This window comes from Sapajus apella, unplaced genomic scaffold (assembly GCF_009761245.1).
Source record: "Sapajus apella isolate SASKATOON/1434 unplaced genomic scaffold, GSC_monkey_1.0 scaffold82, whole genome shotgun sequence".
Taxonomy (NCBI): Eukaryota; Metazoa; Chordata; class Mammalia; order Primates; family Cebidae; genus Sapajus; species Sapajus apella.
Window position 1 is genome coordinate 828,697 of NW_022437022.1, and position 15,150 is coordinate 843,846.

The 15,150-nt window shown below is 41.1% G+C and overlaps 2 long non-coding RNA genes across 2 annotated transcripts in view; both read right to left on the reverse strand.

Annotated features, from left to right (window-relative positions):
• The window catches only part of LOC116533387, a 19,334-nt gene that overhangs the window by 232 nt on the left and 3,952 nt on the right, over positions 1 to 15,150 (reverse strand). The window contains exon 2 of the long non-coding RNA XR_004261268.1: positions 61 to 1,365. This is a non-coding gene — a long non-coding RNA (uncharacterized LOC116533387). The remainder of the gene's footprint in view (positions 1 to 60; positions 1,366 to 15,150) is intronic.
• The window catches only part of LOC116533388, a 7,955-nt gene continuing 2,972 nt past the window's right edge, over positions 10,168 to 15,150 (reverse strand). The window contains exons 3-4 of the long non-coding RNA XR_004261269.1: positions 12,891 to 13,151; positions 10,168 to 12,082 (exon numbers count right to left, since the gene is read on the reverse strand). This is a non-coding gene — a long non-coding RNA (uncharacterized LOC116533388). The remainder of the gene's footprint in view (positions 12,083 to 12,890; positions 13,152 to 15,150) is intronic.

Consider the following 15,150-nt stretch of genomic DNA (forward strand, 5'->3'; position numbering starts at 1 on the left):
ACTTCCAAACAATCTACATGAACTTTGAATCTGCACGATCTTTGAGACAATCTACACGACCTTCAAGACAATCTACACAAACTTTGAGACAATCTCTCAATAACTTTAGACAATCTACACAACCTTTGAGATGATCTATATGAACTTCGAGACATCTACACAAACTTTGAGACAATCTACCATCAGAGCAATTTGGTATCTCGGTGCTTCCATTCTTTGTCATTTAGTCCATCTACACCACTGAGTTCTAGATAAACAAATCAATTTAGTTTACTTTTTTATTTTATTTATTTATTTATTTATTTAGAGACAAGGTCCTGCTCTGTGGCCCAAGCTGGAGAATAGTGGTGCAAACATGGTTCACTGCTGTCTCAACCTCCTGGGCTCAAGTGATCTTTACACCCCAGCCTCTTGAGTCCCTGGGAATACAGATGCATGCCACCACATCCAGCTCATTAAAAAATTTTTTTTGTAGATGAGTGTCTCACTCTATTGCCCAGGCTGATGTTGAACTCCTGGGCTAGCTAAAGTAATTCTTCCACCATGGCCTCCCACAGTATTGAGTTTACAGATGTGCCACTATGCCTGGCCTACCTTTTACTATTTAATTTCAAGTGCTGTTAGAACCTGGATATTTTAACTTTTAAATTTTGTCCTGAAAGATCATCCTGTGAAATTTTATTTTCTGCCCTTTTTGAGTGATAATGTTTCTCTTTAAATAAAAATAATCATATCCAACCTATCTAAATAGCATGCTATGTATTTTCTCACTACAGCTTGCATTGTATAAATTCAAATAACTCTCAGTTAACATTTCTCTTAACTTTATTTGAGTCAGTGTTTAGTTTTCCTATAGAGGGGCTTTAAGAAGACAGCGGTCTTCTTAAAGATTCCACATGATGAGCAGAGGTGATAAATATAAACAGAGCTTTTAGGGTTTTGTTGGAAACCTCTTCACTTGTAAGTCAAAATGCAGACTTTGCTTTTTAAACGTATTTTCTAGCACAACTAAGTACCCTTCAAATAGCTGACCTGCCTCAAACCTTTTAGTGATCACAGTTATTTACTTAAAAAGACAAAACAAAACAAAACAAAAAAAATGGAGTTGTGTGTGGCCAAATTTGTTTAGTTTGTAACAGCAAAACCATCGCTGAAGCATGAGTTTTGCAAGTTGAATGAGGGTTAACACAGCCCAGCTGGATGCAACGTGTGTGGCAGAGGGTGCCATCATAGTGCCTGTGATTTTGGCTGGGAGAGACGAAGTGGAGGCACAGGGCAGGCTGCTTCACAGGGTAGGACACAGGCTCTAGTGGCCCAGCCCAGGCACATGGTTGCTTCACATGTGTCTAATGCACTTCTTACTCCCTAGGGAACACACAACCATCCAGATGCAATAACTCATCAGCAGATCCAGTTTTTAAGTTTTCCTTCATTTAAAGTCAGCCACTTTTATACTTTCTTCTAAAAGCACTTCTAATCAAGAACTGTAACGTCATAATTTTTTTACTGTAAATTAGCATAAATTTCAAGTAAGTTGATACTTAATTGAGCAAAAAGTAACTCCTTAAAAACAGGGCGCGTTAGCCAATTGGGGGATGGGCAATGAAGTTACTTTTTCAGGCAGTTACTTTTTCTAGACAAATGCTATGAAATCTCTGTAGATCAACAAGATCAACTCTCAGTTGGAACAAAGCAAGCTTGCAGTGTTTTTAAAATAGTCTGAAAAATGTGTGAACATATGAGGGAGAACTCTGCAAATTTTGTTTAAAATTTAAAAGGCTCTCCTTGAAGAGGTCCTTTACATCCTTTGTTAGTTGTATTCCTAGGTATTTTATTCTCTTTGTAGGAATTGTGAATGGCAGTTTGCTCTTGCCTTGGCTCTGTTTGTCTGTTACTGGTATATAAGAATGCTTGTGATTTTTGCACATTGATTTTGTATCCTGAGACTTTGCTGAAGTTGCTTATCAGTTTGAGAAGATTTTGGGCTAAGACGATGCGGTCTTCTAGATATACAATCATGTCATCTGCAAATAGAGACAGTTTGACTTTGACTTCCTCCTATTCTAATTGAATACCTTTTATTTCTTTTTCTTGCCTGATTGCTCTGGCTAGAACTTCCAATACTATGTTGAATAGGAGTGGTGAGAGAGGGCATCCTTGTCTAGTGCCTGATTGCAAAGAGAATTCTTCCAGCTTTTGCCCATTTAGTATGATATTGGCTGTAGGTTTGTTATATATAGCTTTTATCATTTTATGATACATTCTGTCAATACCTAGTTTATTGAGAGTTTTTAGCATGAAGGGTTGTTGAATTTTACCAATGGCCTTCTCTGCATCTATTGAGATAATCATGTGGTTTTTGTCTTTGGTTCCGTTTATGTGATGGATTACATTTATGGATTTGCATATGTTGAACCAGACTTGCATCCTTGGGATGAAGCCTATTTGATCGTAGTGGATAAGCTTCTTGATGAGCTGTTGCAATCTGTTTGCCAGTATTTTATTGAAGATTTTTGCGTCAATGTTCCTCATGGATATTGGCCTGAAGTTTTCTTTTTTAGTTGAGTCTCTGCCTGTTTTTGGTATCAGGATGATGTTGGTCTCAGAAAATGAGTTAGGGAGGATTCACTCCTTCTGTACTGTTTGATACAGTTTCAGAAGGAATGGAACCAGCTCCTCTTTGCACATCTGGTAGAATTTGGCTGTGAACCCGTCTGGACCTGGACTTTTTTTGGTTGGTAGGCTATTGATTTCTGCCTCTACTTCAGCCCTTGTTACTGGTCTATTCAGAGTTTCAACTTCCTCCTGGTTTAGTCTTGGTAGAGTACAAGTATCTAGGAATTTATCCAAACCACTGCTCAACGAAATAAGAGAGGACACAAACAGATGGAAAAACATTCCATGTTCATGCTTAAGAAGAATTAATATTGTGAAAATGGCCATACTGCCCAAAGTAATCTGTAGATTAAATGCTATCCCCATCAAGCTACCAATGACCTTCTTCACAGAACTGAAGAAAACCACTTTAAACTTCATATGGAATCACAGAAGACCCTGCATAGCCAAGACAATCCTAAGCAAAAAGAACAAAGCCAGAGGGATCACACTGCCAGACTTCAAACTATACTACGAGGCTACAGTAATCAAAACAGCATGGTACTGGTACCAAAACAGAGACATACACCAATGGAACCGAACAGAGACCCCCAGAAAAAACACCACACATCTACAACCATCTGATCGTTGACACACCTGCAAAACCAGGCAATGGGGAAAGGACTCCATGTTTAATAAATGGTGTTTGGAAAACTGGCTAGCAATGTGCAGAAAGCAGAAACTGGACCCCTACCTGTCACTTTACACTAAAATTAACTCCAGATGGATCAAAGATTTAAACCTAAAACCTAACACCATAAAAACACTAGAAGAAAATGTAGGCAAAACCATCCAGGACATAGGCACAGGTAAGGACTTCATGACTAAAACACCAAAAGCAATGGCAATAAAAGCCACGATAGACAAATGGGATCTAATTAAACTCCACAGCTTCTGTACAGCAAAAGAAACAATCATTAGAGTGAATTGGCAGCCAACAGCATGGGAAAAAATTTTTGCAATCTATTAATCTGACAAAGGGCTAATATCCAGAATCTACAAAGAACTCAAACAGTAAAAAAACAACCCCATTCAAAAGTGGGCAAAGGATATGAACAGACACTTTTCAAAAGAGGACATATATAAGGCCAACAAACATATGAAAAAATGCTCATCATCATTAAATGGTCATTAGAGAAATGTAAATCAAAACCACACTGAGATATCATCTCACGCCAGTTAGAATGGTGATCATTAAAAAATCTGGAGACAACAGATGCTGGAGAGGCTGTGGAGAAATAGGAACACTCTTACACAGTTGGTGGGAATGTAAATTGGTTCAACCATTGTGGAAGACAGTGCAGTGATTTCTCAAGGATCTAGAAACAGAAATTCCATTTGACCCAGCAGATCCCACTACTGGGTATATACCCAAAGAACTATAAATCGTTCTACTATAAAGACACATGCACACGTATGTTCACTACAGCCCTGTGTACAATAGCAAGACTGGACAAAGAAAATGTGGTACATATACACCATGGAATACTACGCAGCCATAAAAAACAATGAGTTCATGTCCTTTATAGGGACTTGGATGAATCTGGAAACCATCATTCTCAGCAAACTGACACAAGAACAGAAAGCCAAACACCATATGTTCTCACTCATAGGTGGGTGTTGAACAACGAGAACACGTGGACTCAGGGAGAGGAGCATCACACACTGGGGACAGTTGGAGGGGGTAGGGGAGAGACACGGGGTGGGGAGGGATAACATGGGGAGAAAAGCCAGATATAGTATGCACCTAAAGTAAATTAAATAAATTTAAAAACATAAAAAATAAAAAATAAAATTTAAAAGGCTACAGACAAGCCCTTGAAGAAAGGTATGTATTTTTTGATGTTGGTATGAACTGACTGAGATGAGCTATAACTGCACAGGTGCCTGCCGACGATGTGCCTGCCGACGAACTGAAATCATGTGCTTGTCTCTCTCCTCCATTGGACAGTAGGCTCCTTGGGAGCTCCTTCGTGAATATTTGCCATAATCATGGACCACAATAATTTAAATAACCTTTATATGTTACTTTCGGACACTTCTGAACTTCCTGTTTATCAGCCTGTCTCCCAGCACACTTCCCTTGCAGCTAGAAAGCAGGGTATTGGCCTGGACTTGGCTAATGGGACACACCCAAATGAGACTTCAGTTTGGAAGTGCCACAAGGAAGCAGGCGCTCTGTGGAATATCCGCTCTGCTGGTCTACTTGCAGCTTTTTTGATGGAGAAGTGATGGTTCTGTCCAGCAGCAGAAGTACAGGCATTAACTAGGGGACAGCAGCAGTGACGGCAGCTTCCTCATTGGTTTGGTTCCACAGCATGGGGGCAGGGTTGGTCCTGGAAGCAAGAGTCATTCCCAGTCTGCAGCATGACTTTGAAAGCAACCTCTGAACCTTTAGTTAATCTCTGCTGCTCAAACTGGTCAGAGTAGGTTCTGTTACTTGCAGTTAAGAACTCTAACCAACCTCAGACAGGTAACATGACTTACCAGTTGTCATGTCGTCAGTTCAGTACTGGACATGGGCATGTGGAAAGGCACAGTGCACCGCCTTCAAAAAGGCCAAGGGAGGGGATTCCTGCCTTTGCAGGCCCAGAGACTCTTGTCAGTGCCAAAGGCTCTGCAAGTATTTAAATTGTGCTGCAGGTGGAAAGTCTTAGTCCATTTGGGCTCCCATAGCAAATTCCATAGGCTGGATGGCTTTGGCAGCAAACTCCTACTTCTCGTAGTTCTGGAGGCTGGGAAATCCAAGACTGCCAGCAGTTCTGAGGTCTGGTGAGGGCTGCTTCCTGGTTTGCAGAAGGCTGTTTTTTCATGGTGGAAGGGTCAAAGGAGCTCTCCTGGGCCTCTTTTATGAGGCCACTAATCCCATTCACACAGCCTGTACCCTCATGACCACATCACCTCCCAGAAGCCCCACCCGCTAATACTATCACAATGGAGATTAGTTTTCAAAACATGAATTGTTGAAGGCACAGCATTTAGTTCATAATATGAAAGAATAGAATTGTATTTAACATTTGCAATAATAAAAGTTTCACATGAACTGGAAAGGCTCATGTTGGCAGGATAGGTGCACTCTCTAAGTTCAACTTCAATAAAAGAGCCTAAGAGTGAAATTAGAGCAGGAATTGCTAGAAAGAAGGAAGGAAGAGGAGGAGAGGAGGCAGAAAGAGAGGAAGAAGGGAGGGAGAAAAGGAGGGAAGAAAGGAGGAAGGGAATGAAAAAGGAAGGGAAGAAAGGAGGATAGGGAAGGAGGGAGAGAGAGTGTGGAAAAAGGAAGGAAGAAAAGAAAAAAATGGAAGGAAGGGAAGGAGGAAGGAAGGGGGAAAAAAGGAAGGGAGAAAAGGAGGGGAGAAAGGGAGAGAAAGACGAAGGAAGGAAGGAAAGGAGAGGGAGGGAGGGAGGAAGGAAGAGAGAAGGAAGAAAAAGGGGAGGAAGGAAGAGAAGAGAAAGGAAGGAAGGAAAGTAGAGAGATAAAGGAGGAAGTTTAAATGTTCTATATGATTCCAAGGTACTTAGCATAAATGGCTCCATTCTGGTTTGGTCTGCTTTGCTGGGGCCTAGTGTAGGAGGCTTGTCTAAAACAGTGGCTTCCCATAAACTGTGTTTAACATTTATCAGTGCCTGTTTGTCACAAAGGATATTTTAAAGAATACAAATGCACAGGCAGATGAATGGATACATAGGGTCAGGATTGGAAATTCCTGAGCAGAAAAGCTTGTCCCCAAGGAGTTGTGTTGTGCTACTGTCCTAGTACACTGATAGGTTCTTGTTGATCAACCCAGAAGCTCTCTGAATCCGGCCTTTTTGTTTTTGTATGGAGGTTTCATTACCTAGACATGATTGATTCAATCACTGGCCATTGTGATTGACTCAACCTCCAGCCCTTCTTCCCTCCAAGGCTGAGGGTAGCCTAAGGCTGAAAGTTCTAACCCTCTAATCACACAAGTGTTATCCTGGCAACCCCCTCTCATGCTGAGGCAATCCAGGAGCCCCCAACCCACATTCATCTCACTGGCATACAAGTAGACACATCACTTTGGAGATTATATGGGTTTTAGGAGCTACATGCCAGGATAAAGGAGGAAGATCAAATATACATTTCCTATTATAAATCATAGTATCACAGAGAGCCAAGTAGAGAAAAACAAAAAAGCCCATACCTAGAAGTATTATAGCCACACCTCAGAATATCAAACACAAAGGAAATTCTAAAAGCTTCCAGAGAGAAAGAACTAGTCACCTATAAATAGGGTAACTGTACACCTATAAGTAAGTGGACCACGTGTCTTAATGTACACAGGACAGTCCTGGGTTACACCTACTGACAGGCATAATTATTAGTAGTGTCCCCTTCACGCTCCAAAGTGTCCTAGTTGAATGATAAATTATATCATCATCCTGCCTAACAAAGGAATAAGAGTCAGACTGATTATGGACTCCTCAATAGAAAAATGGTACAAGAGGAAAATGGTGTAATGTTTTTAAAAAATTAAAAGAAAATTGAATACTAAAAGTCTTATCCAAATTGTCATTAAATGTGAAAGTATAATAAAAACATTCTCATTCATACATCTCCAAAATTTTGCCACATGTTGAAAATACCCTTGAAGGAAGGTTTAGATAAGAGAACGGCAAATCCAGGATATTTCTACAAAACACATGAAAATTATGGGTAACTGAATACCTAAAGTTTATTATAGGACCTGTCAAAAGAAAACCTTTTTAGACAAATTAAACAATTTAATTGAGCAAAGGACAGTTCATGAATCAGCAGCACTGAACCAGTGGAGGTTCTGAGAGCTCTGTTCCTCAGAGTGGGTAGAGAGAGTTTATAGATCGAAAAGGGAACTGAGGTGCAGAAACAGTTGGACTGGTTTCAGCTTTGTGTTGCTGTATTTGGATGTGGTCTGATCAGCAGGAAGCCTGTGACTGGTTGAAGGTCAGCTGCTCCGATTAGCTGACACTCAGCTGTTTGTTACAAAGAACAGTCCTTAATTAGGCTTTCAGTTTATTTACCTACTAAACCAGTTTATATTTCCTTACTTAGGGATATAAGCTATGGCAGCCTCAGGCCAAGTTTTAATTTAACAATCAAAAAAGGAAAATGACTGTTTCCATAACAACCCAGAACTAAAATATTGGCATGATGGGGGCTGAGGGAAGTGGGAGATTAAGGAACATTATCACATGCAAAAATTCTTGACTTGAAAGCACTGTATTGCAGGCTTCAAATTAACTGTTACTATTATGAGAACAAAAGTGTAATGTTTAACTTTTAAACTGGCAGAATACTCAAAATGACCAAAAGAAAGAAGGAAAGGAGACTTTTAAAAAATGAAACAAAAATTCAATAAAAGTAAAATATGAAATAAAATAGCAAAAATAAATCCTATCAAAAGAAATCCTGTCAAAGGGAAACCTTCTTAGACAAAGTAAACAATTTAATTGAGCAAAGAACGATTCATGAATCAGCAGCACCGAACCAGTGGAGGTTTGAAGAGCTCTGCTCCTCAGAGTGGGTAGGGAGAGTTAGGGGCTCTCTTGTTAGGGGCTAATGCAGCTGGTGACCTTATGTTCACACCAATGTTCCCTTACCATTCTGAAAATCCAAGGTCCCTTAAGAATAATACAAAATCTACTCTGCCTGTGCCTGCATAAGGAACATCAAAGCCCGGATGACAGTAAATCTGTTTATAGCATGGTTGAATAAATATTTTAAGCCCATTGTTGAGACTCACTGCTCAGAAAAAAAAAAGATTCCTTTCAAAATATTACAGCCCATTGACAATGCACCTGGTCACCCAGAGCTCTGATGGAGATACACAAGATGAATGTTGTTTTCATGCCTGCTAACACAACACCCATTCTGTAGCTTATGGATCAAGAAGTCATTTAGACTTTCAAGTCATATTACTTAACAAATACCTTTCATAAGCCTACAGTTGCCACAGACAGTGATTCCTCGGATGAATTGGGGCAAAGCAAATTGAAAACCTTCTGGAAAGGACTTACCATTTTAGATGCCACTAAAAACATTCATGATTCATGAGAGGAGGTCAAAATATCAACATTAACAGGAATTTGGAAGAAATTGAATCCAACTCTCATGGGTGATTTTGAGGGGTTCAAGACTTCAACGGATGTAGTAACTGCAGATGTGGTAGAAATAGCAAGACAACTAGAATGAAAAGTGGAGCTGAAAATTTGACTGAATTGATGCAATCTCATGATAAAACTTGAACAGATGAATGAACAAAGTGGTTTCTTGAGACAGAATCTACCCCTGGTAAAGATGCTGTGAACGTTGCTGAAATGACAACAAAGGATTTAGAATATTGCAAGAAGTTAAGAAGACTGACTTCAATTTTGAAAGAAATTCTACTGTGGGTAAAATGCTATTAAACAGCATTACATGCTACAGAGAAATCTTTCATGAAAGGAAGAGTCAATCAATGCAGCAAACTTCGCTGTTGTCTTATGTTGAAACTTGCCACAGCCAACCCAAACTAGAGTAACCACCACCCTGATCAATCTGCAGCCACCAACATCTAAGCAAGACCCTCCACCAGCAAAAAGATTATAACTCACTGAAGGTTCAGATGATTGCTAGCATTGTTTGGTAATAAAGTATTTTTAAATGAAGCCATGATCATTGTTTTTTTTCAGACATAATGCTATTGCACCCTTAATAGGCTATAGTATAAATATAACTTTTACATGTACTGGGGAACCAAAAAATTTATAATTGCAATTTTTTGCTTTATTGTGGTGATCTGAAATTGAATAGAGGACACTCTGGTGAAGCTCTCCTAGGCATTTTTCTACTAACTTTCTCAAAACATAATAAACAGATAATACTACACTTTGGCCCTCCAGAAAGTCAACAAGCTAAATGTCTTGGCATCCCAAAATACTGTTGCCATGACCTTTGCTCTTGACTGGTCCCCTTTTGCCTTTAAGGGATCACTTCAGCCTCTTGGTAGCTATTGCTTTGATTGTGTTTAGTCTTCAGTATTGTACTGGTGAAGCCATATTTCAACTCCTGTTACAATTCTTTGAAGAAATGCTTCATGATCTTGATTCCACTTGTTTTAAATTTCCATTGAAACCTCTGCTTCTGTCTGCAGTTGATCTGGGCATGAGGGTTTTGGCGCTCACCAAGTAGAAAGTTTGCTCTACTTTAACTTTCGGTCAGAATTGGGTAAGCTGAACCAGCTGAGATATCTATGATGTTGACTATTGTTTGTGCTGTTAATTGTCAGTCCTCTTCAGTTAGGGCATGAATAAAATGAATTTTTTTCCTCATAAATTGATATGAATGGTCGCCCACTGCTTCATCTTCAACTTCATCTTCCTCCCTTCTGAAAACAGGTTATAACCATTTGTAAACTGCTGATTCCTTTGGGACACTGTCCTATAAATGTCTTATAAAATATCAATGGTTTCACCATTCTTGCACGCAAACTTCATCATAAATTTGATGTTTGTTCTTGCTTCATTTTTTTCTTCCTTTGTGCTTTCAAGTCATATTGCTATGATAGGGGCTCTTTTCAAATTGATACCTTATCCTTCTTAGTGCCTCAAACTTGGACCTGTTCAGACATGTTTTAAGAAGTTAGTACATGTTTATTTTGACGCAAAAAAGTTTAAAACTCATGCATAGTTTTTTCATAAGACACATTTCCCATGAACTTTTTGAAGACCTCTCATATACATATATATGTGCATTAGATTATTAATTGCAATACCGTTTCTTATTGAAAAATATTAGAAACAACCTAAGTAGTCATTGAGAAAACCATGGAACATGCAGTATTATGCAGATGTGCCAAAAAAGGGGAAAGATCTCTGAAAATTGGTATGAACTGATTTCCAGAATATACTGTTAAATAAAAAAGCAAAATAAGAAGAGTATAATATATTATCCTTCATGTAAGAAAGAAAGGAGATGTGGGAAAGTATACATGTATCAGCTGTCTTGTGCAAAAGAAACAAGTAGAAACGAGAAATTAATGAGATTATTTACCTAGAGGGCATGGGTGGGAATTGGGGTGGAAAGAATGAGAGGAGGGAATGAGAAGAGAAAGGGGAAAGTGATACTTCTGGGTGTAGCTTTTGATATAATTATGGTTCTCAGAACAATGCTCTTCCATATTCCTCCTGCCCAAATTAACATTTAAAATCAACTGTGATGAGGGAACCCAAAATAGAATGCAAACAGTACAAAATGAACCTAACTCAATTATCAATAGATAACACAACTACACTGAGGCGTGGGGAAGAAAATCGCCAAACTCTATGAATTTGGAAAACAGAATATTGACTGTACATTGTAAAGCTAAAGACAAAAAAAGCCAGAAACAGATATACACAAATATTTTACTCTCATCAGGAAATGTGTTTTCCACAGGAGTATGGTGAGAAATTCTGAAACTACTTTGTGTCTAGGACTAAGCAAATAAGAAAATAGACCATGGTGAAGAGGGCCAGATTTCTCATTGTTGGAAAAAGAAGTTATAGGCCCAGGGCAGTGGCTCATGCCTGTAATCCCAGCACTTCAGGAGGCCAAGGTGGAGGGAGATCGCTTGAGCCCAGGAGGTTGAGACCAGCCTGGGCTATACGGCGAGACCTTGACTCTACAAAATATTTAAAAATTGCCCAGCGTAGTATCATATACCTGTAGACCCCGCAAGAATTGCTTGAGCCCAGGAGGTTGAGTGGGCTGTGATCATGTGACAGCCAGGGCAGGGCAAGAGAGACCCTGTCTCAAAAATAAAAAAAAGAAGAAAAAGAAATTACAAATAAGGAAAAGGGGAGGATAGGATGAGTGACAGATATCAACATCAACTTAAGGTTAATATACGTATAAATAATCTTATATTACGTGTATATAGATACATATGGAAACACACACAGGCGTGCTGGTATGTATGTGTGTATATATATAAAATATGTACATATATATATATTTTTTTTTCCTTAACTCCATCTGCCCAGGTGGACCAGAAGCAATGACATCCCCATAGCAATGAGCCTATCTGGAGTGCAGCTATTGGTTCCTAAATATGAATTTTCAAAGAAACCAGGGCTCCTTAGAAAATGATTAATTCCAATGCTATGGTGGGAAGATGCAAGATTAGGTTGGAGCATCTTACAATGCCAGAAATTAAAGAACTGCCCAGAAAATAATTAGGAAATACTGAAAGAAACAAGAGGCAGCTTAAAGAAGCTGCCAGCGACCCAGCCTGGGACAACTTGTGCAACAAAATAAGCAATAGTAATTAGCAATTCACAGGATAAAACAGACACTCATGAATCCACACTAATAGTACAAACGAATAAGGGAATGAATGAATACATATATACTTCATACATACATACATGCCTACAAGCAGAAGGGATATCTCTTCCTTATGGTAGATTTCTGAAAAATAAGTGCAGATTGAATAACAGAAATTAAAAAAAAATCACCATTAGGCAAGTACCACAGTAACAATGCATGTGGGTGGACATCATCTATCGATGCTAAAAATTAGCGGTGGAGTATAGTGAGAAACAGTAACTGCTGTCTTAAAGTATCTTCCCACAAGTTACAGATTAATTCCAGAGGGAAGAACAGTAACTCTACAGTGAAGAAACATGGCTGATGCCACCCTGCCCCAAGCAGTCAGCTAACGGCCCTTGTAAAGACACACGGAGTCAAGGACACCAAACTTTGCTGACGTGATGCACTGAGAACACCTCTATAGTGTTCTTGTCAAATATGCAGAGCCTCAATATCATCATGAGGAAGTATCAGATTAACCCGAATTAACGGGCACTCTATGAAACAGTGGGCAGTAATCTTCAAGTGTGCCAAACCTAGGAAAGATACAGAAAGGTGGCATGCTGTCACATGCTGGAGGACGCTAAGGGGACACGAGGGCTAAATGTACTGTGGACTGGATCGTGGATGAGAAAGAGGCCCCTCAGGAGAAGCTAGAGAGACAGCAGCAGGGCCTGGTTTCATCAAAGACAATTTTTCCACAGCTAGAGGCGGTGGACAGTTTTGGGGTGAAACTCTTCCACCTCAGATCATCGGGCATTAGATTCTCATAAGGAGCTCGCAACCTAGATTCCTCACATGCGCAGTTCACAAGTGGGATCATGCTCCTTCCTATGAGAATCTAGTGCTGCTGTTGCTGAAACAGGAGCTAGAGCTCAGGTGGTAATGCTCACTCGCCTGTGCTCACCTCCTGCTCTGCCGCAGGTTCCTAACAGGCCTTGGGCCACCAGTCCTTTGCCCGGGGGGAGGTGTGGTAGGGGAGTCCTATCTTACAGGATCACCGTCATATACGCAGCCTGTCATTAGCCACGTGTCGTTGTGCCATGTGTGACTGTCCTTCAGGGTCCCTGTCTGCGCAGCCTGATATCTTCATTCGCTACAGTTGGCGTCCCGCTTCCTGCACAGACTGCAGGTCTGCTGGCCCTGGAAGCCATCTTGACTTCAGCACCTGACGGGAGAGCAGCTCAGTATCAAGGCTGATTGGACATCGTTGTTACCTCATCCACACGCAGCAAAGCTCCTGGGTCCTCTGTTCAGTGATGGGAGTGTGGTCCACTAGCACGCAAGATACAACAAACACTTGGTTTATTCTGGTCATTTGAATACTCAGTTGTACCTTTCCAGACCTCACTAGCCCTCTGAAAAGAGAGGTACAGAAATAAGGAGACTCTCTCAGGTCTGGCTGAAATGCCTCTTGCTTATTGCAGGCAAATGGGGCGGTCAGCGTGAGGCAGGACCCACACCCCGTGTGCTCCTTCTCCTTCCATCTGTTTGCTGCTGCTCCCCTTTGTAGGCCTCACAAGACTAGACCCGGCCCCTCCTCCTTCACTTCCAGGGCTCTGCTCAGATGCCTCTCAAATTTCTGTCTCTAAACATGTACACTCTCCAATTAACCCTAAAATTAACATGGAAAAAATGTATGTCTCAGATTATTTAATGTGCTCTAGTTATGTTATTCAGTTATTCACTCTAGAAGCACATGTTAAGCTTCTAGCATGAACCTGGCTCTGTGCCCAGGGAAAGGTCTGAACATACTGGGGCCACAGACAGTGGTCGGCGATGTCAGTGGAATGTTTGCTAAGGTTCACCTTAGGACAAACAGAGCAGCCAGGAAAGCACAGGAGGTCACCTATCCGTGTCTTTAGAGGTCCAGGAAGGCTTCCTGGAGGAGACATCTCAGGTGGGAACCACAAGTCAAGCTGAACTTGGCCAAGAAAGGGAGCCTGGAGGAGCTTGGGGATAGATGGACAAGGCATTTGGGGGGGGGACCAAGGTTTCAAGCAATGAGAACCACATGTAGAAAGGACTGGAAGAGACTGTGGACTTCAGACTCAAAGCCACTGCACCACACACTTTTTAACATATTTCTAACCACTCAGAGACTCCATTTCAAGTATAATTTCCTACCTAAACTGTCACATGAGAATGATGCACTCAATGTTTTCTACCAAGCACAGTGTGAAATCTTATGGAATAGGAAATGCAAAACTGTGCTGTCCAGGTTCTGTATTAATTAACTTCATTTCAAAATGCTTAAAATATTGTCCTTGGGAAAGGTTTCCACATGCCCTCATGATACTCCTCTCCTAAGCTGTCTTCCTGGAACCAAGATTCTTTCACCAGTCATTTAGGTGTTTGTGTTGGGGGGTGTGGTTTGTGTGTGGGGTCCCCTTAGAGCCAGCTCCTGTCATGGGAAGAAGCCAGAGAAGGGCCAGGCGTAATGGCTGACACCTGTAATCCCAGCACTTTGGGAGGTAAGGCAGATGGATCACCTGAGGTCACGAGTTCGAGACCTGCCTGACCAACATGGTGAAACCCTGTGTGCTAAAATGCAAAAATTAGCCCAATATGGTGGCGGGCACTTGTAATCTCAGCTACCTGGGAGGCTGAGGCAGGAGAATCGCTTGAACCCAGGAGGGAGAGGTAGCAGTGAGCCAAGTTCACACCATCGCACTCCAACCTGGGCAACAAGAGCAAAATCCTGTCTCAAAAAAAAAAAAAAAAAGTATGTGTACGATGCAAGAGTTTGGAATAAATCTAATATTTTATCATTGGTCTTTTACTATCTCTCATGATGCCCCTCTCCTAAGCAGTCTTCCTGGAACCAAACCCCTTTCACCATTTAGGTGTTTGTGTTGGGGGGTGTCCTTTGTGTGTGGGGACCCCTCAGAGCCAGCTCCTGTCATGGGATGGTGTCCCATCTAAGGTGCAGACTTCTGTAGGCTGGGCTTGTGCAAGAAAAGAGCAGTATTCCCAGCTCCCAGAATCTCCTGCTGTGCCCGGGCAGGCCTCTGCCTCCCTGACCGGGGCTCTTATCTCTGAATATCTCCTCGCATCCCACCTGTATGCTTCTCTGCAGGTCAGGTGAAGGGAAGGAGATCAGAGGGCTAACGTCAGATGTGGAGACCATGGTCCGTTCATTATTCACCTCCCCTGGCAGGCCTGGA